The following is a 22,500-nucleotide window of genomic DNA, read 5'->3' on the forward strand; positions in this document are numbered from 1 at the left end:
ATAGGGACTGTGTCTGCATTATGTATCTATAGGGACTGTGTCTGCATTATGTATCTATAGGGACTGTGTCTGCATTATGTATCTAAAGGGACTGTGTCTGCATTATGTATCTAAAGGGACTGTGTCTGCATTACGTATCTAAAGGGACTGTGTCTGCATTATGTATCTATAGGGACTGTGTCTGCATTATGTATCTATAGGGACTGTGTCTGCATTATGTATCTATAGGGACTGTGTCTGCATTATGTATCTAAAGGGACTGTGTCTGCATTATGTATCTAAAGGGACTGTGTCTGCATTATGTATCTATAGGGACTGTGTCTGCATTATGTATCTATATGGACTGTGTCTGCATTATGTATCTAAAGGGACTGTGTCTGCATTATGTATCTAAAGGGACTGTGTCTGCATTATGTATCTATATGGACTGTGTCTGCATTATGTATCTAAAGGGACTGTGTCTGCATTATGTATCTAAAGGGACTGTGTCTGCATTATGTATCTAAAGGGACTGTGTCTGCATTACGTATCTAAAGGGACTGTGTCTGCATTATGTATCTATAGGGACTGTGTCTGCATTATGTATCTATAGGGACTGTGTCTGCATTATGTATCTATAGGGACTGTGTCTGCATTATGTATCTAAAGGGACTGTGTCTGCATTATGTATCTAAAGGGACTGTGTCTGCATTATGTATCTATAGGGACTGTGTCTGCATTATGTATCTATATGGACTGTGTCTGCATTACGTATCTAAAGGGACTGTGTCTGCATTATGTATCTATAGGGACTGTGTCTGCATTATGTATCTATAGGGACTGTGTCTGCATTACGTATCTATAGGGACTGTGTCTGCATTATGTATCTATAGGGACTGTGTCTGCATTATGTATCTATAGGGACTGTGTCTGCATTACGTATCTAAAGGGACTGTGTCTGCATTATGTATCTATATGGACTGTGTCTGCATTACGTATCTATAGGGACTGTGTCTGCATTATGTATCTATAGGGACTGTGTCTGCATTATGTATCTATAGGGACTGTGTCTGCATTATGTATCTATAGGGACTGTGTCTGCATTACGTATCTATAGGGACTGTGTCTGCATTATGTATCTAGCTATAGGGACTGTGTCTGCATTATGTATCTAAAGGGACTGTGTCTGCATTATGTATCTTTAGGGACTGTGTCTGCATTATGTATCTATAGGGACTGTGTCTGCATTATGTATCTATAGGGACTGTGTCTGCATTACGTATCTATAGGGACTGTGTCTGCATTATCGTATCTATAGGGACTGTGTCTGCATTATGTATCTATAGGGACTGTGTCTGCATCTATAGGGACTGTGTCTGCATTACGTATCTAAAGGGACTGTGTCTGCATTACGTATCTATAGGGACTGTGTCTGCATTATGTATCTAAAGGACTGTGTCTGCATTATGTATCTAAAGGGACTGTGTCTGCATTATGTATCTAAAGGGACTGTGTCTGCATTATGTATCTAAAGGGACTGTGTCTGCATTATGTATCTAAAGGGACTGTGTCTGCATTACGTATCTATAGGGACTGTGTCTGCATTACGTATCTAACATGACTGTGTCTGCATTACGTATCTAAAGGGACTGTGTCTGCATTACGTATCTATAGGGACTGTGTCTGCATTATGTATCTATAGGGACTGTGTCTGCATTACGTATCTAAAGGGACTGTGTCTGCATTACGTATCTATAGGGACTGTGTCTGCATTACGTATCTAAAGGGACTATGTCTGCATTATGTATCTATAGGGACTGTGTCTGCATTATGTATCTAAAGGGACTGTGTCTGCATTACGTATCTAAAGGGACTGTGTCTGCATTACGTATCTAAAGGGACTGTGTCTGCATTACGTATCTATAGGGACTGTGTCTGCATTACGTATCTAAAGGGACTGTGTCTGCATTACGTATCTATAGGGACTGTGTCTGCATTATGTATCTATAGGGACTGTGTCTGCATTACGTATCTATAGGGACTGTGTCTGCATTACGTATCTAAAGGGACTGTGTCTGCATTACGTATCTATAGGGACTGCGTCTGCATTATGTATCTAAAGGGACTGTGTCTGCATTACGTAGCTATAGGGACTGTGTCTGCATTACGTATCTATAGGGACTGTGTCTGCATTACGTAGCTATAGGGACTGTGTCTGCATTACGTATCTATAGGGACTGTGTCTGCATTACGTATCTAAAGGGACTGTGTCTGCATTACGTAGCTATAGGGACTGTGTCTGCATTACGTATCTATAGGGACTGTGTCTGCATTACGTATCTATAGGGACTGTGTCTGCATTACGTATCTATAGGGACTGTGTCTGCATTACGTATCTAAAGGGACTGTGTCTGCATTACGTAGCTATAGGGACTGTGTCTGCATTACGTATCTATAGGGACTGTGTCTGCATTACGTATCTATAGGGACTGTGTCTGCATTACGTATCTATAGGGACTGTGTCTGCATTATGTATCTATAGGGACTGTGTCTGCATTACGTATCTAAAGGGACTGTGTCTGCATTACGTATCTATAGGGACTGTGTCTGCATTACGTATCTAAAGGGACTGTGTCTGCATTATGTATCTAAAGGGACTGTGTCTGCATTATGTATCTATAGGGACTGTGTCTGCATTACGTATCTATAGGGACTGTGTCTGCATTATGTATCTAAAGGGACTGTGTCTGCATTACGTATCTAAAGGGACTGTGTCTGCATTACGTATCTATAGGGACTGTGTCTGCATTACGTATCTAAAGGGACTGTGTCTGCATTATGTATCTATAGGGACTGTGTCTGCATTATGTATCTATATGGACTGTGTCTGCATTATGTATCTAAAGGGACTGTGTCTGCATTATGTATCTATAGGGACTGTGTCTGCATTACGTATCTATAGGGACTGTGTCTGCATTATGTATCTAAAGGGACTGTGTCTGCATTATGTATCTATAGGGACTGTGTCTGCATTATGTATCTAAAGGGACTGTGTCTGCATTACGTATCTATAGGGACTGTGTCTGCATTATGTATCTATATGGACTGTGTCTGCATTATGTATCTATAGGGACTGTGTCTGCATTACGTATCTAAAGGGACTGTGTCTGCATTATGTATCTAAAGGGACTGTGTCTGCATTATGTATCTATAGGGACTGTGTCTGCATTATGTATCTAAAGGGACTGTGTCTGCATTATGTATCTATAGGGACTGTGTCTGCATTATGTATCTATAGGGACTGTGTCTGCATTACGTATCTAAAGGGACTGTGTCTGCATTACGTATCTATAGGGACTGTGTCTGCATTACGTATCTAAAGGGACTGTGTCTGCATTACGTATCTATAGGGACTGTGTCTGCATTACGTATCTATAGGGACTGTGTCTGCATTATGTATCTAAAGGGACTGTGTCTGCATTACGTATCTATAGGGACTGTGTCTGCATTACGTATCTAAAGGGACTGTGTCTGCATTATGTATCTATAGGGACTGTGTCTGCATTACGTATCTATAGGGACTGTGTCTGCATTATGTATCTATAGGGACTGTGTCTGCATTACGTATCTATAGGGACTGTGTCTGCATTACGTATCTAAAGGGACTGTGTCTGCATTATGTATCTATATGGACTGTGTCTGCATTACGTATCTATAGGGACTGTGTCTGCATTATGTATCTATAGGGACTGTGTCTGCATTATGTATCTATAGGGACTGTGTCTGCATTATGTATCTATAGGGACTGTGTCTGCATTATGTATCTATAGGGACTGTGTCTGCATTACGTATCTAAAGGGACTGTGTCTGCATTACGTATCTATATGGACTGTGTCTGCATTATGTATCTAAAGGGACTGTGTCTGCATTATGTATCTTTAGGGACTGTGTCTGCATTACGTATCTATAGGGACTGTGTCTGCATTACGTATCTATAGGGACTGTGTCTGCATTATGTATCTATAGGGACTGTGTCTGCATTACGTATCTAAAGGGACTGTGTCTGCATTATGTATCTATATGGACTGTGTCTGCATTATGTATCTAAAGGGACTGTGTCTGCATTATGTATCTTTAGGGACTGTGTCTGCATTACGTATCTATAGGGACTGTGTCTGCATTACGTATCTAAAGGGACTGTGTCTGCATTATGTATCTAAAGGGACTGTGTCTGCATTATGTATCTTTAGGGACTGTGTCTGCATTACGTATCTATAGGGACTGTGTCTGCATTATGTATCTATAGGGACTGTGTCTGCATTATGTATCTATAGGGACTGTGTCTGCATTATGTATCTATAGGGACTGTGTCTGCATTACGTATCTAAAGGGACTGTGTCTGCATTATGTATCTAAAGGGACTGTGTCTGCATTACGTATCTATAGGGACTGTGTCTGCATTACGTATCTAAAGGGACTGTGTCTGCATTATGTATCTATAGGGACTGTGTCTGCATTACGTATCTATAGGGACTGTGTCTGCATTACGTATCTAAAGGGACTGTGTCTGCATTATGTATCTATAGGGACTGTGTCTGCATTATGTATCTATAGGGACTGTGTCTGCATTATGTATCTATAGGGACTGTGTCTGCATTATGTATCTATAGGGACTGTGTCTGCATTATGTATCTAAAGGGACTGTGTCTGCATTATGTATCTAAAGGGACTGTGTCTGCATTACGTATCTAAAGGGACTGTGTCTGCATTATGTATCTATAGGGACTGTGTCTGCATTATGTATCTATAGGGACTGTGTCTGCATTATGTATCTATAGGGACTGTGTCTGCATTATGTATCTAAAGGGACTGTGTCTGCATTATGTATCTAAAGGGACTGTGTCTGCATTATGTATCTATAGGGACTGTGTCTGCATTATGTATCTATATGGACTGTGTCTGCATTATGTATCTAAAGGGACTGTGTCTGCATTATGTATCTAAAGGGACTGTGTCTGCATTATGTATCTATATGGACTGTGTCTGCATTATGTATCTAAAGGGACTGTGTCTGCATTATGTATCTAAAGGGACTGTGTCTGCATTATGTATCTAAAGGGACTGTGTCTGCATTACGTATCTAAAGGGACTGTGTCTGCATTATGTATCTATAGGGACTGTGTCTGCATTACGTATCTATAGGGACTGTGTCTGCATTATGTATCTATAGGGACTGTGTCTGCATTATGTATCTATAGGGACTGTGTCTGCATTACGTATCTAAAGGGACTGTGTCTGCATTATGTATCTATATGGACTGTGTCTGCATTACGTATCTATAGGGACTGTGTCTGCATTATGTATCTATAGGGACTGTGTCTGCATTATGTATCTATAGGGACTGTGTCTGCATTATGTATCTATAGGGACTGTGTCTGCATTATGTATCTATAGGGACTGTGTCTGCATTACGTATCTAAAGGGACTGTGTCTGCATTATGTATCTTTAGGGACTGTGTCTGCATTATGTATCTATAGGGACTGTGTCTGCATTATGTATCTATAGGGACTGTGTCTGCATTACGTATCTATAGGGACTGTGTCTGCATTATGTATCTAAAGGGACTGTGTCTGCATTATGTATCTTTAGGGACTGTGTCTGCATTATGTATCTATAGGGACTGTGTCTGCATTATGTATCTATAGGGACTGTGTCTGCATTACGTATCTAAAGGGACTGTGTCTGCATTACGTATCTATAGGGACTGTGTCTGCATTATGTATCTATAGGGACTGTGTCTGCATTACGTATCTAAAGGGACTGTGTCTGCATTACGTATCTATAGGGACTGTGTCTGCATTATGTATCTAAAAGGACTGTGTCTGCATTATGTATCTAAAGGGACTGTGTCTGCATTATGTATCTAAAGGGACTGTGTCTGCATTATGTATCTAAAGGGACTGTGTCTGCATTATGTATCTAAAAGGACTGTGTCTGCATTACGTATCTATAGGGACTGTGTCTGCATTACGTATCTAACATGACTGTGTCTGCATTACGTATCTAAAGGGACTGTGTCTGCATTACGTATCTATAGGGACTGTGTCTGCATTATGTATCTATAGGGACTGTGTCTGCATTACGTATCTAAAGGGACTGTGTCTGCATTACGTATCTATAGGGACTGTGTCTGCATTACGTATCTAAAGGGACTATGTCTGCATTATGTATCTATAGGGACTGTGTCTGCATTATGTATCTAAAGGGACTGTGTCTGCATTACGTATCTAAAGGGACTGTGTCTGCATTACGTATCTAAAGGGACTGTGTCTGCATTACGTATCTATAGGGACTGTGTCTGCATTACGTATCTAAAGGGACTGTGTCTGCATTACGTATCTATAGGGACTGCGTCTGCATTATGTATCTATAGGGACTGTGTCTGCATTACGTATCTATAGGGACTGTGTCTGCATTACGTATCTAAAGGGACTGTGTCTGCATTACGTATCTATAGGGACTGCGTCTGCATTATGTATCTAAAGGGACTGTGTCTGCATTACGTAGCTATAGGGACTGTGTCTGCATTACGTATCTATAGGGACTGTGTCTGCATTACGTAGCTATAGGGACTGTGTCTGCATTACGTATCTATAGGGACTGTGTCTGCATTACGTATCTAAAGGGACTGTGTCTGCATTACGTAGCTATAGGGACTGTGTCTGCATTACGTATCTATAGGGACTGTGTCTGCATTACGTATCTATAGGGACTGTGTCTGCATTACGTATCTATAGGGACTGTGTCTGCATTACGTATCTAAAGGGACTGTGTCTGCATTACGTAGCTATAGGGACTGTGTCTGCATTACGTATCTATAGGGACTGTGTCTGCATTACGTATCTATAGGGACTGTGTCTGCATTACGTATCTATAGGGACTGTGTCTGCATTATGTATCTATAGGGACTGTGTCTGCATTACGTATCTAAAGGGACTGTGTCTGCATTACGTATCTATAGGGACTGTGTCTGCATTACGTATCTAAAGGGACTGTGTCTGCATTATGTATCTAAAGGGACTGTGTCTGCATTATGTATCTATAGGGACTGTGTCTGCATTACGTATCTATAGGGACTGTGTCTGCATTATGTATCTAAAGGGACTGTGTCTGCATTACGTATCTAAAGGGACTGTGTCTGCATTACGTATCTATAGGGACTGTGTCTGCATTACGTATCTAAAGGGACTGTGTCTGCATTATGTATCTATAGGGACTGTGTCTGCATTATGTATCTATATGGACTGTGTCTGCATTATGTATCTAAAGGGACTGTGTCTGCATTATGTATCTATAGGGACTGTGTCTGCATTACGTATCTATAGGGACTGTGTCTGCATTATGTATCTAAAGGGACTGTGTCTGCATTATGTATCTATAGGGACTGTGTCTGCATTATGTATCTAAAGGGACTGTGTCTGCATTACGTATCTATAGGGACTGTGTCTGCATTATGTATCTATATGGACTGTGTCTGCATTATGTATCTATAGGGACTGTGTCTGCATTACGTATCTAAAGGGACTGTGTCTGCATTATGTATCTAAAGGGACTGTGTCTGCATTATGTATCTATAGGGACTGTGTCTGCATTATGTATCTAAAGGGACTGTGTCTGCATTATGTATCTATAGGGACTGTGTCTGCATTATGTATCTATAGGGACTGTGTCTGCATTACGTATCTAAAGGGACTGTGTCTGCATTACGTATCTATAGGGACTGTGTCTGCATTACGTATCTAAAGGGACTGTGTCTGCATTACGTATCTATAGGGACTGTGTCTGCATTACGTATCTATAGGGACTGTGTCTGCATTATGTATCTAAAGGGACTGTGTCTGCATTACGTATCTATAGGGACTGTGTCTGCATTACGTATCTAAAGGGACTGTGTCTGCATTATGTATCTATAGGGACTGTGTCTGCATTACGTATCTATAGGGACTGTGTCTGCATTATGTATCTATAGGGACTGTGTCTGCATTACGTATCTATAGGGACTGTGTCTGCATTACGTATCTAAAGGGACTGTGTCTGCATTATGTATCTATATGGACTGTGTCTGCATTACGTATCTATAGGGACTGTGTCTGCATTATGTATCTATAGGGACTGTGTCTGCATTATGTATCTATAGGGACTGTGTCTGCATTATGTATCTATAGGGACTGTGTCTGCATTATGTATCTATAGGGACTGTGTCTGCATTACGTATCTAAAGGGACTGTGTCTGCATTACGTATCTATATGGACTGTGTCTGCATTATGTATCTAAAGGGACTGTGTCTGCATTATGTATCTTTAGGGACTGTGTCTGCATTACGTATCTATAGGGACTGTGTCTGCATTACGTATCTATAGGGACTGTGTCTGCATTATGTATCTATAGGGACTGTGTCTGCATTACGTATCTAAAGGGACTGTGTCTGCATTATGTATCTATATGGACTGTGTCTGCATTATGTATCTAAAGGGACTGTGTCTGCATTATGTATCTTTAGGGACTGTGTCTGCATTACGTATCTATAGGGACTGTGTCTGCATTACGTATCTAAAGGGACTGTGTCTGCATTATGTATCTAAAGGGACTGTGTCTGCATTATGTATCTTTAGGGACTGTGTCTGCATTACGTATCTATAGGGACTGTGTCTGCATTATGTATCTATAGGGACTGTGTCTGCATTATGTATCTATAGGGACTGTGTCTGCATTATGTATCTATAGGGACTGTGTCTGCATTACGTATCTAAAGGGACTGTGTCTGCATTATGTATCTAAAGGGACTGTGTCTGCATTATGTATCTATAGGGACTGTGTCTGCATTATGTATCTATAGGGACTGTGTCTGCATTATGTATCTATAGGGACTGTGTCTGCATTACGTATCTAAAGGGACTGTGTCTGCATTACGTATCTAAAGGGACTGTGTCTGCATTATGTATCTAAAGGGACTGTGTCTGCATTACGTATCTATAGGGACTGTGTCTGCATTACGTATCTAAAGTGGCTGAAACTCAACTCTATGAAGTGACTCACAGGATATGGTCAAATTGCAGTAACGAAAACACATACATTATTAGCCAACATGTATTAGGGCTATATGGGATTATCCAAGAGGATATCTAGTCAAGGCATTCATTGGTCAATAGATTGTATTTAACATTTCTTATAGGAATTGATGTGTGATTTCTTTAAAACGGCGTAGATCATCATTTCATTCTCAACATCTCAAGGACGCTGTTTCATCAGATGAACCAAAATACTCATTATCGGAAAAAATTGGAGAGAGGCGTCAGGAAAAAATCGAGCCGCACTCAAGAAAAAAAGAGAAACCTAAGACAAATATTAGTCACAATAACAGTGATTCATCGTCCACTAATTACGTCTATGCTTCATCGTTACCTGTACTAACCGGTTGTTTTAGCTTGTTTTGTTTAGCTTAGCTCTGAGAAAAACGTTGTTTGTCACGAGTGACATCCCTGTAGTTGAAATGGAGTGTGGTGTCCAGATCTGAACAGTATCTATCAATCAGGTCCGTCCAGTCAAACGGCACGCAGGAAGTGTGTTTGTGTGTGTGTGTGTTTGTTTGTGTGTGTGTTTGTGTTTGTGTGTGTGTTTGTGTGTGTGTGTTTGTTTGTGTGTGTTTGTTTGTGTGTGTGTTTGTGTTTGTGTGTGTTTGTTTGTGTGTGTTTGTGTGTGTTTGTGTGTTTGTGTGTGTGTTTGTGTGTGTGTTTGTGTGTGTGTTTGTGTGTGTGTGTTTGTTTGTGTGTGTTTGTTTGTGTGTGTTTGTGTGTTTGTGTTTGTGTGTGTCTTTGTGTGTGTGTTTGTGTGTGTGTTGTGTGTGTGTTTGTTTGTGTGTGTGTTTGTGTTTGTGTGTGTTTGTTTGTGTGTGTTTGTGTGTGTTTGTGTGTTTGTGTGTTTGTGTGTGTTTGTGTGTGTGTGTTTGTGTGTGTGTGTGTGTGTTTGTGTTTGTGTTTGTGTGTGTTTGTTTGTGTGTGTTTGTTTGTGTGTGTTTGTTTGTGTGTGTTTGTTTGTGTGTGTTTGTTTGTGTGTTTGTTTGTGTGTGTGTGGGGGGACAACGACTACGTCCAGTGCCATTGTTTGTATAGATTCTTACAAAACATTAAGGACACCTGCTCTTTCCATGACACAGACTGACCAGGTGAATCCAGGTGAAAGATATGATCCCTTATTCATGGCACATGTTAAATCCACTTCAATCAGTGTAGATGAAGGGGAGGAGACATGTAGATGAAGGGGAGGAGACATGTAGATGAATGGGAGGAGACATGTAGATGAAGGGGAGGAGACATGTAGATGAAGGGGAGGAGACGGATTAAAAAAATATTTTTAAGCCTTGAGACAATAGAGACAATAGATTGTCTATGTGTGCCATTCAGAAGGTATATTGGCAAGACAAAATATTTAAGTGCCTTTGAACACGGTATGGTAGTAGGTGTCAGGTGCACCGGTTTAGTGTCAAGAACTGCAACGCTGCTGGGTTTTTCACCCTCGACAGTTTCCTGTGTGTTTCAAGAATGGTCCACCACACAAAGGACATCCATTCAACTTGACACAACTGTGGGGAAGCATTGGAGTCAACATCAGCCAGCATCCCTGTGGAACACTTTCAACACCTTGTAGAGTCAACATGGACCAGCATCCCTGTGGAACGCTTTCGACACCTTGTAGAGTCAACATGGGCCAGCATCCCTGTGGAACACTTTCAACACCTTGTAGAGTCAACATGGACCAGCATCCCTGTGGAACGCTTTCGACACCTTGTAGAGTCAACATGGGCCAGCATCCCTGTGGAACGCTTTCAACACCTTGTAGAGTCAACATGGGCCAGCATCCCTGTGGAACGCTTTCAACACCTTGTAGAGTCAACATGGGCCAGCATCCCTGTGGACCGCTTTCAACACCTTGTAGAGTCAACATGGACCAGCATCCCTGTGGAACGCTTTCAACACCTTGTAGAGTCAACATGGGCCAGCATCCCTGTGGAACACTTTAAACACCTTGTAGAGTCAACATGGGCCAGCATCCCTGTGGAACGCTTTCGACACCTTGTAGAGTCAACATGGGCCAGCATCCCTGTGGAACGCTTTCAACACCTTGTAGAGTCAACATGGACCAGCATCCCTGTGGAACGCTTTCAACACCTTGTAGAGTCAACATGGACCAGCATCCCTGTGGAACGCTTTCAACACCTTGTAGAGTCAACATGGGCCAGCATCCCTGTGGAACACTTTAAACACCTTGTAGAGTCAACATGGGCCAGCATCCCTGTGGAACGCTTTCGACACCTTGTAGAGTCAACATGGGCCAGCATCCCTGTGGAACGCTTTCAACACCTTGTAGAGTCAACATGGACCAGCATCCCTGTGGAACGCTTTCAACACCTTGTAGAGTCAACATGGACCAGCATCCCTGTGGAACGCTTTCAACACCTTGTAGAGTCAACACGGGCCAGCATCCCTGTGGAACGCTTTCTACACCTTGTAGAGTCAACATGGGCCAGCATCCCTGTGGACCGCTTTCAACACCTTGTAGAGTCAACATCAGCCAGCATCCCTGTGGAACGCTTTCAACACCTTGTAAAGTCAACGTGGGCCAGCATCCCTGTGGAACGCTTTCAACACCTTGTAGAGTCAACACGGGCCAGCATCCCTGTGGAACGCTTTCAACACCTTGTAGAGTCAACATGGGCCAGCATCCCTGTGGAACGCTTTCAACACCTTGTAGAGTCAACATGGGCCAGCATCCCTGTGGAACGCTTTCAACACCTTGTAGAGTCAACATGGGCCAGCATCCCTGTGGAACGCTTTCAACACCTTGTAGAGTCAACATCAGCCAGCATCCCTGTGGAACGCTTTCAACACCTTGTAGAGTCAACATCAGCCAGCATCCCTGTGGAACGCTTTCGACACCTTGTAGAGTCAACATCAGCCAGCATCCCTGTGGAACGCTTTCAACACCTTGTAGAGTCAACATCAGCCAGCATCCCTGTGGAACGCTTTCAACACCTTGTAGAGTCAACATCAGCCAGCATCCCTGTGGAACGCTTTCGACACCTTGTAGAGTCAACATCAGCCAGCATCCCTGTGGAACGCTTTCAACACCTTGTAGAGTCAACATCAGCCAGCATCCCTGTGGAATGCTTTCAACACCTTGTAGAGTCAACATCAGCCAGCATCCCTGTGGAACGCTTTCGACACCTTGTAGAGTCAACATCAGCCAGCATCCCTGTGGAACGCTTTCGACACCTTGTAGAGTCAACATGGGCCAGCATCCCTGTGGAACGCTTTCGACACCTTGTAGAGTCAACATCAGCCAGCATCCCTGTGGAACGCTTTCAACACCTTGTAGAGTCAACATCAGCCAGCATCCCTGTGGAACGCTTTCAACACCTTGTAGAGTCAACATCAGCCAGCATCCCTGTGGAACGCTTTCGACACCTTGTAGAGTCAACATCAGCCAGCATCCCTGTGGAACGCTTTCGACACCTTGTAGAGTCAACATCAGCCAGCATCCCTGTGGAACGCTTTCAACACCTTGTAGAGTCAACATCAGCCAGCATCCCTGTGGAACGCTTTCAACACCTTGTAGAGTCAACATCAGCCAGCATCCCTGTGGAACGCTTTCAACACCTTGTAGAGTAAACATCAGCCAGCATCCCTGTGGAACGCTTTCAACACCTTGTAGAGTCAACATGGGCCAGCATCCCAGTGGAACGCTTTCGACACCTTGTAGAGTCAACATGGGCCATCATCCCTGTGGAACGCTTTCGACACCTTGTAGAGTCAACATCAGCCAGCATCCCTGTGGAACGCTTTCAACACCTTGTAGAGTCAACATCAGCCAGCATCCCTGTGGAACGCTTTCGACACCTTGTAGAGTCCATGTCCTGCAACTCAATATTCAGGAAGGTGCTCCTAATGTTTAGTGTACTCGGTGTACAGTCATATATACTGTTACACGGGCTCCGGATCCAACTATAGGCCTCAACCTCAAACTAACGTAAAATATAAGCACCACATAAAAGTCTGTAAATGATACAGTGCTTATCTTCTCCACTTCTTTTTCGGGATTAAAGGTAACATAGATTTGTGGATGAGTGGTTATATGATAAATCTACACTGCTCTCTGTGATTACCATGTCCTGATTTTCTCCTTGTGGGTCATGGTTGAGTCATTCCACAGATTAAGGTCTGTATGAAGGGTCTGCGTGCGTGTGTGTGTGTGTGTGCGTGTGCGTGTGTGTGTGTGCGTGCATGCTTCCTCCTCCTCCTCCTCCTCCTCCTCCTCCTCCTCCTCCTCCCTATCAGTGACAGCTCACTTAAGCGATTAAGGAATGAAAGATCCTGAGTCTTTTTTTCCCTGTAGAAACATGTTCTGCACAGACAAGCCCTCCGCTCCACTGTTTCATTGGATTAGAGAAGAAGTCAGGATTAATCATCTTTAAAAAGCTGCAGGGCGATGAAGTCGTCATGAAGAAGAAGAACCTTTTTTTTAAACTTCTCTCCTATTACAGAGAGTTGTCAGAGAGGAGAGAGCGTGTGTATAGGGAATGGTTTAACGTAGGGAAACATCGGTTTCTGGAAAACGTCGGTTTGGGAAAAAACGATGGTTAGTCACAACGGATAGATGTCAACAGTCGTTTTCAATTTTCCCACCGCTACCATTGGTACAGTAGTCAAAGAGACGGGCCAAAAGTATGGCTTCAGAACCAAGCCTCTTAACTCTTTGTGAATGTGGAAGCCTACTTATTCAACTGTTAGACAGATTTGAATAATTAGTCAAAGTTGGAATGCCACAATGAATTAAACCCAATGTGTCCTACATCAGTGCTGTGGTGATGACTGATTATATATGGTCCCATGAGCACCAACATGCAAAGTTCATAAGAGCATGTCAAATAGGGTATTAAAAAAAGTTTAATCCTTACAAATTAGAAATAAGTAGTGAAATGTATGTTTTTTTTTTTGGGGGGGTTTAAACAACTGATTGACTAACCTCAGTTCAATTATTTAAATTCCATTTTGTCCGTTTTTTTCTTTCTATGAGCTCGATCGTTGTCACGACTACCACTGAAGGTGACTCCCCTTCCTGTTCGGGTGGCGCTCGGCGGTCGTCGTAGCCGGTCTACTAGCTGCCACTGAAGGTGACTCCCCTTCCCGTTCGGGTGGCGCTCGGCGTTCGTCGTCGCCGGTCTACTAGCTGCCACTGAAGGTGACTCCCCTTCCTGTTCGGGTGGCGCTCGGCGGTCGTCGTAGCAGGTCTACTAGCTGCCACTGAAGGTGACTCCCCTTCCCGTTCGGGTGGCGCTCGGCGGTCGTCGTAGCCGGTCTACTAGCTGCCACTGAAGGTGACTCCCCTTCCCGTTCGGGTGGCGCTCGGCGTTCGTCGTTGCCGGTCTACTAGCTGCCACTGAAGGTGACTCCCCTTCCTGTTCGGGTGGCGCTCGGCGGTCGTCGTAGCCGGTCTACTAGCTGCCACTGAAGGTGACTCCCCTTCCTGTTCGGGTGGCGCTCGGCGGTCGTCGTAGCCGGTCTACTAGCTACCACTGACGGTGACTCCCCTTCCTGTTCGGGTGGCGCTCGGCGGTCGTCGTAGCCGGTCTACTAGCTGCCACTGAAGGTGACTCCCCTTCCTGTTCGCGTGGCGCTCGGCGGTCGTCGTAGCCGGTCTACTAGCTGCCACTGAAGGTGACTCCCCTTCCTGTTCGGGTGGCGCTCGGCGGTCGTCGTAGCCGGTCTACTAGCTGCCACTGAAGGTGACTCCCCTTCCTGTTCGGGTGGCGCTCGGCGGTCGTCGTAGCCGGTCTACTAGCTACCACTGACGGTGACTCCCCTTCCTGTTCGGGTGGCGCTCGGCGGTCGTCGTAGCCGGTCTACTAGCTGCCACTGAAGGTGACTCCCCTTCCTGTTCGCGTGGCGCTCGGCGGTCGTCGTAGCCGGTCTACTAGCTACCACTGACGGTGATTCCCCTTCCTGTTCGGGTGGCGCTCGGCGGTCGTCGTAGCCGGTCTACTAGCTGCCACTGAAGGTGACTCCCCTTCCTGTTCGCGTGGCGCTCGGCGGTCGTCGTAGCCGGTCCACTAGCTGCCACTGAAGGTGACTCCCCTTCCTGTTCGGGTGGCGCTCGGCGGTCGTCGTAGCCGGTCTACTAGCTACCACTGACGGTGACTCCCCTTCCTGTTCGGGTGGCGCTCGGCGGTCGTCGTAGCCGGTCTACTAGCTGCCACTGAAGGTGACTCCCCTTCCTGTTCGGGTGGCGCTCGGCGGTCGTCGTAGCCGGTCTACTAGCTGCCACTGACGGTGACTCCCCTTCCTGTTCGGGTGGCGCTCGGCGGTCGTCGTAGCCGGTCTACTAGCTACCACTGACGGTGACTCCCCTTCCTGTTCGGGTGGCGCTCGGCGGTCGTCGTCACCGGTCTACTAGCTGCCACTGACGGTGACTCCCCTTCCTGTTCGGGTGGCGCTCGGCGGTCGTCGTAGCCGGTCTACTAGCTACCACTGAAGGTGGCTCCCCTTCCTGTTCGGGTGGCGCTCGGCGGTCGTCGTAGCCGGTCTACTAGCTGCCACTGACGGTGACTCCCGTTCCTGTTCGGGTGGCGCTCGGCGGTCGTCGTAGCCGGTCTACTAGCTACCACTGACGGTGACTCCCCTTCCTGTTCGGGTGGCGCTCGGCGGTCGTCGTAGCCGGTCTACTAGCTGCCACTGAAGGTGACTCCCGTTCCTGTTTGGGTGGCGCTCGGCGGTCGTCGTAGCCGGTCTACTAGCTACCACTGACGGTGACTCCCCTTCCTGTTCGGGTGGCGCTCGGCGGTCGTCGTAGCCGGTCTACTAGCTGCCACTGACGGTGACTCCCGTTCCTGTTCGGGTGGCGCTCGGCGGTCGTCGTAGCCGGTCTACTAGCTGCCACTGACGGTTACTCCCCTTCCTGTTCCGGTGGCGCTCGGCGGTCGTCGTCACCGGTCTACTAGCTGCCACTGAAGGTGACTCCCCTTCCTGTTCGGGTGGCGCTCGGCGGTCGTCGTAGCCGGTCTACTAGCTACCACTGAAGGTGACTCCCCTTCCCGTTCGGGTGGCGCTCGGCGGTCGTCGTAGCCGGTCTACTAGCTGCCACTGACGGTTACTCCCCTTCCTGTTCGGGTGGCGCTCGGCGGTCGTCGTCGCCGGTCTACTAGCTGCCACTGAAGGTGACTCCCCTTCCTGTTCGGGTGGCGCTCGGCGGTCGTCGTAGCCGGTCTACTAGCTGCCACTGAAGGTGACTCCTCTTCCTGTTCGGGTGGCGCTCGGCGGTCGTCGTCGCCGGTCTACTAGCTGCCACCGATCCCTTATTCCTTTTCGTTTGTTTTGGTCTAATTGTTTTCACCTGTTCCATGTTGGGATTTTGGGATGGGTGTTATTTAAGTTCGTTTAGCCCGCTGGTGTTTGTGCGGGCTTGTTGTTATTGTTACGTTTGTGGTGTATCTTTATCTTTTGGGTTTTCGCTGTCCGCGTTTTTGTAACAGTGGTTTTGGGTTTGTTTGCACCTGTGTTTGGACCTGTTACTTGGTAGAGGACATTAAAGTGTTTTTTCCCCGTTTACTTTTGCTCTCTGCGTCTGACTCCACACCCATCACTCACCCACCGTTACAATCGTTTTGTTTTCGTGTCATTCCTTCAAGATAAATCAGATCAAGCCCGAAACTGTGTGCTGTTGTACTGAGTTGTGTTTTCTAACAGGCTAAAATTCAACATAGTATAGCACAGAAAACATGGTAATTAAACTACAATGACCATAATCCATTGCAGCACCCGCGTACTTGTCCGGTCTGTGTGGAACAGACACTAGAGATGGAGAGATCGTAAGGGATAGAAAGCAGTTGCTTCCCAAGGTATCTCTACCTGAAATTCCAGGATCTAAGTGATTGTTAGTTGGTACTAAGCAGTCATACAAGCCTGCCTTATTATCTAAAATTGTGATCGTGACAGACAGCATAGACAGCAGCTCTATAGAGATGAGATGATAACTTGGACTTAAATAATAAAGTCATCAAAAGAACAAATGTAAAATATACAACAACTGAAATATTTTATTAATGCAACCGCTGTGTCAGATTTCAAAAAAGCTTTACGGAAAAAGCAAAATATACAATCATTTTTTTATTTTACCTTTATTTTACTAGGCAAGTCAGTTAAGAACAAATTCTTATTTTCAATGAAGGCCTAGGAACAGTGGGTTAACTGCCTGTTCGGGGGCAGAACGACAGATTTGTACCTTGTCAGCTCGGGGGTTTGAACTTGCAACCTTTCGGTTACTTGTCCAATGCTTTAACCACTAGTACGGCGCTCAGAGAACCAACAAGCCAAAAAGATATCGCCATATTGTGCAGTCAACAGAAGTCAGAAAAATCATTATAAATATTCACTTACCTTTGATGATCTTCATCAGAATGCACTCCCAGGAATCCCAGTTCCACAATAAATGTTAGATTTTTTCGATAATGTCCATAATTTGTGTCCAAATAGCTACTTTTGTTAGCGCGTTCCTCTCATCAATCCCCTCTCATTCAGCCCCCCCCCCCACAGTAGAAGCCTCAAACAACGTTCTAAAGACTGTTGACATCTAGTGGAAGCCGTAGGAAGTGCAACATGACCAATATCCCACTGTATCGTCAATAGGGGCTGAGTTGAAAATCGACCAACCTTTTTCTCAGGTTTTTGCATGCCATGTTAGTTCAGTTAAACTCACAGACATAATTCATACAGTTTTAGGTACGCCAGAGTGTTTTCTATCCAAATACAATAATAATATTCATATATTAGCAACTGGGACTGAGGAGCAGGCAGTTTACTCTGGGCACCTCTGGGCACCTTGTTCATCCAAGCTACTCAATACTGCCCCCAGCCATAAGAAGTTAAGGAGAAGTTTATCTATATTTCCATGTATAACACGTGTATTTTCATCAACATTTATGATGAGTATTTCTGTAAATTGATGTGGCTCTCTGCAAAATCACCGGATGTTTTTGGAATTAGTGAACATAACACGCCAATACTGAGATTTTTTTATATAAATATGCACTTTTTGTACTATACTGAACTGAACTCAACTGTACTGAACTCAACTGTACTGCACTATACTGAACTGTACTATACTGAACACAACTCAACTGTACTGAACTCAACTGTACTGTACTCTACTGAACTGTACTATACTGAACTGAACTCAACTGTACTGAACTCAATTGTACTGTACTCTACTGAACTGTACTCTACTGTAATGAACTCAACTGTACTGTACTGTACTGTAATGAACTCAACTGAACTGTACTGAACTCTACTGTATTGAACTGAACTGTACTGAACTCAACTGTACTGAACTCTACTGTACTGAAATGTATTGAACTGAACTGTACTGAAATCTGGAATCAAGCCTGCTATTTAAAATAATATTATCTCTCGCAAGTTCAAGCGCTAGGCCATATTATTGCAACACTAATATACAAACATGTATCTGAAATGAAGCCTCAGCAACCGTGGTTTCATATAGCTTAATAAGACAATAAAGAATATTGGTCTCCACTAGGCTATGCCATACAAGTGTGATACGTATCCTAAGGTTACTAATGAACTGGCAGTATTGACTTCCATCATGGCCTGGGGTGGTCTAGCAGTTAGGACTGCTGTCTTCAGGGCTTGCACATAGGCCTACCTTGGTGGCTTGGGTTTGATGCCGAACCACGCCCTTCAAACACAAATAATTCTACCCCCAAGTAACTTGATTTATACTGAACAAAAATATTCATATTGACATTGACATTATTTTTATATTCTAAAACATGTCTGAATAATGAAGGCCTCCCGATTGGAACAGCGGTCTAAGGCACTGCATCGCATCACTACAGACCCAGGTTCGATCCCAGGTTGTGTGACAGCCAGCCGTGATCTGGGAGACCCATGAGGCGGAGCACAATTGGCCCAGCGTCGTCAGAGTTAGGGATGGGTTTGGACGGCAGGGATGTCTTTGTCCCATCGCGCTCTAGTGACTCCTTGTGGCGGGCCGTTGCGCCTGCAAGCTGACACATTGGTGCGGCTGGCAAGTTGAAGCCAAAGTTTGGTTGTTGTCTTGGTCATAATAATGGCACATGGTTTTACCACAAAGAAAGCAACAGACTTGATCAATTGAAATATCAGGAAATTAATGAAAGCGGCTACCTCCCTCGTAAAACAACTCATCAGAAATGAAATTATGGGTATAATTATATAACAGCAGAAGAACTTTTAAATCTTTTTAACTTCAATGACCTTTCAAGCACCAACTCGTCTGTTGAGAGCAAATGTTGGATTTTCAAAGCTATTTCCATGGCATGATGACTGAATTGCACATTACATTCAACAAAGACTTTGAACTTTTGAAATATACCACATGACCAAAACTATCTGGACACCTGAACATCTCATTTGAAAATCATGGGCATTAATGTGGAGTTGGTCCCCCCTTTGTTGCTATAACAGCCTCCACTCTTCAGGGAAGGCATTCCACTAGATGTTGGAACATTGCTGCCATAACAGCCTCCACTCTTCTGGGAAGGCTTTCCACTAGATGTTGGTACATTGCCGCTATAACAGCCTCCACTCTTCTGGGAAGGCTTTCCACTAGATGTTGGAACATTGCTGCTATAACAGCCTCCACTCTTCTGGGAAGGCTTTCCACTAGATGTTGGAACATTGCTGCTATAACAGCCTCCACTCTTCTGATAAGGCTTTCCACTAGATGTAGGAACATTGCTGCTATAACAGCCACCACTCTTCTGGGAAGGCTTTCCACTAGATGTTGGAACATTGCCGCTATAACAGCCTCCACTCTTCTGGGAAGGCTTTCCACTAGATGTTGGAACATTGCTGCTATAACAGCCTCCACTCTTCTGGGAAGGCTTTCCACTAGATGTAGGAACATTGCTGCTATAACAGGCTCCACTCTTCTGGGAAGGCTTTCCACTAGATGTAGGAATATTGCTGCTATAACAGCTTCCACTCTTCTGGGAAGGTTTTCCACTAGATGTAGGAACATTGCTACAGATATTTGCTATCGTTCAGCCACAGATAGTAACTAGAACAGTACTGTTTCCTCCTGACAGTACTAGTTCCTCCAGACAGTACTAGTTCCTCCAGACAGTACTAGTTCCTCCAGACAGTACTAGTTCCTCCAGACAGTACTAGTTCCTCTAGACAGTACTAGTTCCTCTAGACAGTACTAGTTCCTCCAGACAGTACTAGTTCTTCTAGACAGTACTAGTTCCTCTAGACAGTACAGCCCACAGATAGTAACTACAACAGTACTAGTTCCTCTAGACAGTACTAGTTCCTCTAGACAGTACAGCCCACAGATAGTAACTACAACAGTACTAGTTCATCCAGACAGTACTAGTTCCTCCAGACAGTACTAGTTCCTCCAGACAGTACAGCCCACAGATAGTAACTACAACAGTACTAGTTCCTCCAGACAGTACTAGTTCCTCCAGACAGTACTAGTTCCTCCAGACAGTACAGCCCACAGATAGAAACTACACCAGTACTAGTTCCTCTAGACAGTACTAGTTCCTCTAGACAGTACAGCCCACAGATAGTAACTACAACAATACTAGTTCCTCCAGACAGTACTAGTTCCTCCAGACAGTACAGCCCACAGATAGTAACTACAACAGTACTAGTTCCTCCAGACAGTACAGCCCACAGATAGTAACAACAGCAGTACTAGTTCCCCCAGACAGTACAGCCCACAGATAGTAACTACAACAGTACTAGTTCCTCCAGACAGTACAGCCCACAGATAGTAACTACAACAGTACTAGTTCCTCCAGGCAGTACAGCCCACAGATAGTAACTACAACAGTACTAGTTCCTCCAGACAGTACTAGTTCCCCCAGACAGTACAGCCCACAGATATGAACTACAACAGTACTAGTTCCTCCAGACAGTAAAGCCCACAGATAGTAACTACAACAGTACTAGTTCCTCCAGACAGTACAGCCCACAGATAGTAACTACAACAGTACTAGTTCCTCCAGACAGTACAGCCCACAGATAGTAACTACAACAGTACTAGTTCCTCCAGGCAGTACAGCCCACAGATAGTAACTACAACAGTACTAGTTCCTCCAGACAGTTCTAGTTCCTCCAGACAGTACTGGTTCCTCCAGACAGTTCTAGTTCCTCCAGACAGTACTGGTTCCTCCAGGCAGTACAAGTTCCTCCAGACTGTACTAGTTCCTCCAGACAGTACTAGTTCCTCCAGACTGTGCTAGTTCCTCCAGCAGACTGTACTAGTTCCTCCAGACAGTACTAGTTCCTCCAGGCAGTACTAGTTCCTCCAGACTGTACTAGTTCCTCCAGGCAGTACTAGTTCCTCCAGACTGTACTAGTTCCTACAGACAGTACAGCCCACAGATAGTAACTACAACAGTACTAGTTCCTCCAGACAGTACAGCCCACAGATAGTAACTACAACAGTACTAGTTCCTCCAGGCAGTACAGCCCACATATAGTAACTACAACAGTACTAGTTCCTCCAGGCAGTACAGCCCACAGATAGTAACTACAACAGTACTAGTTCCTCCAGACAGTTCTAGTTCCTCCAGACAGTACTGGTTCCTCCAGACAGTTCTAGTTCCTCCAGACAGTACTGGTTCCTCCAGGCAGTACAAGTTCCTCCAGACTGTACTAGTTCCTCCAGACAGTACTAGTTCCTCCAGACTGTACTAGTTCCTCCAGCAGACTGTACTAGTTCCTCCAGACAGTACTAGTTCCTCCAGGCAGTACTAGTTCCTCCAGACTGTACTAGTTCCTCCAGGCAGTACTAGTTCCTCCAGACTGTACTAGTTCCTACAGACAGTACAGCCCACAGATAGTAACTACAACAGTACTAGTTCCTCCAGACAGTACAGCCCACAGATAGTAACTACAACAGTACTAGTTCCTCCAGGCAGTACAGCCCACATATAGTAACTACAACAGTACTAGTTCCTCCAGGCAGTACAGCCCACAGATAGTAACTACAACAGTACTAGTTCCTCCAGACAGTTCTAGTTCCTCCAGACAGTACTGGTTCCTCCAGACAGTTCTAGTTCCTCCAGACAGTACTGATTCCTCCAGGCAGTACTAGTTCCTCCAGACTGTACTAGTTCCTCCAGACAGTACTAGTTCCTCCAGACTGTACTAGTTCCTCCAGACTGTACTAGTTCCTCCAGACAGTACTAGTTCCTCCAGGCAGTACTAGTTCCTCCAGACTGTACTAGTTCCTCCAGGCAGTACTAGTTCCTCCAGACTGTACTAGTTCCTACAGACAGTACAGCCCACAGATAGTAACTACAACAGTACTAGTTCCTCCAGGCAGTACAGCCCACAGATAGTAACTACAACAGTACTAGTTCCACCAGACAGTACAGCCCATAGATAGTAACTAC

Source organism: Oncorhynchus keta, chromosome 14 (genome assembly GCF_023373465.1).
Source record: "Oncorhynchus keta strain PuntledgeMale-10-30-2019 chromosome 14, Oket_V2, whole genome shotgun sequence".
Taxonomy (NCBI): Eukaryota; Metazoa; Chordata; class Actinopteri; order Salmoniformes; family Salmonidae; genus Oncorhynchus; species Oncorhynchus keta.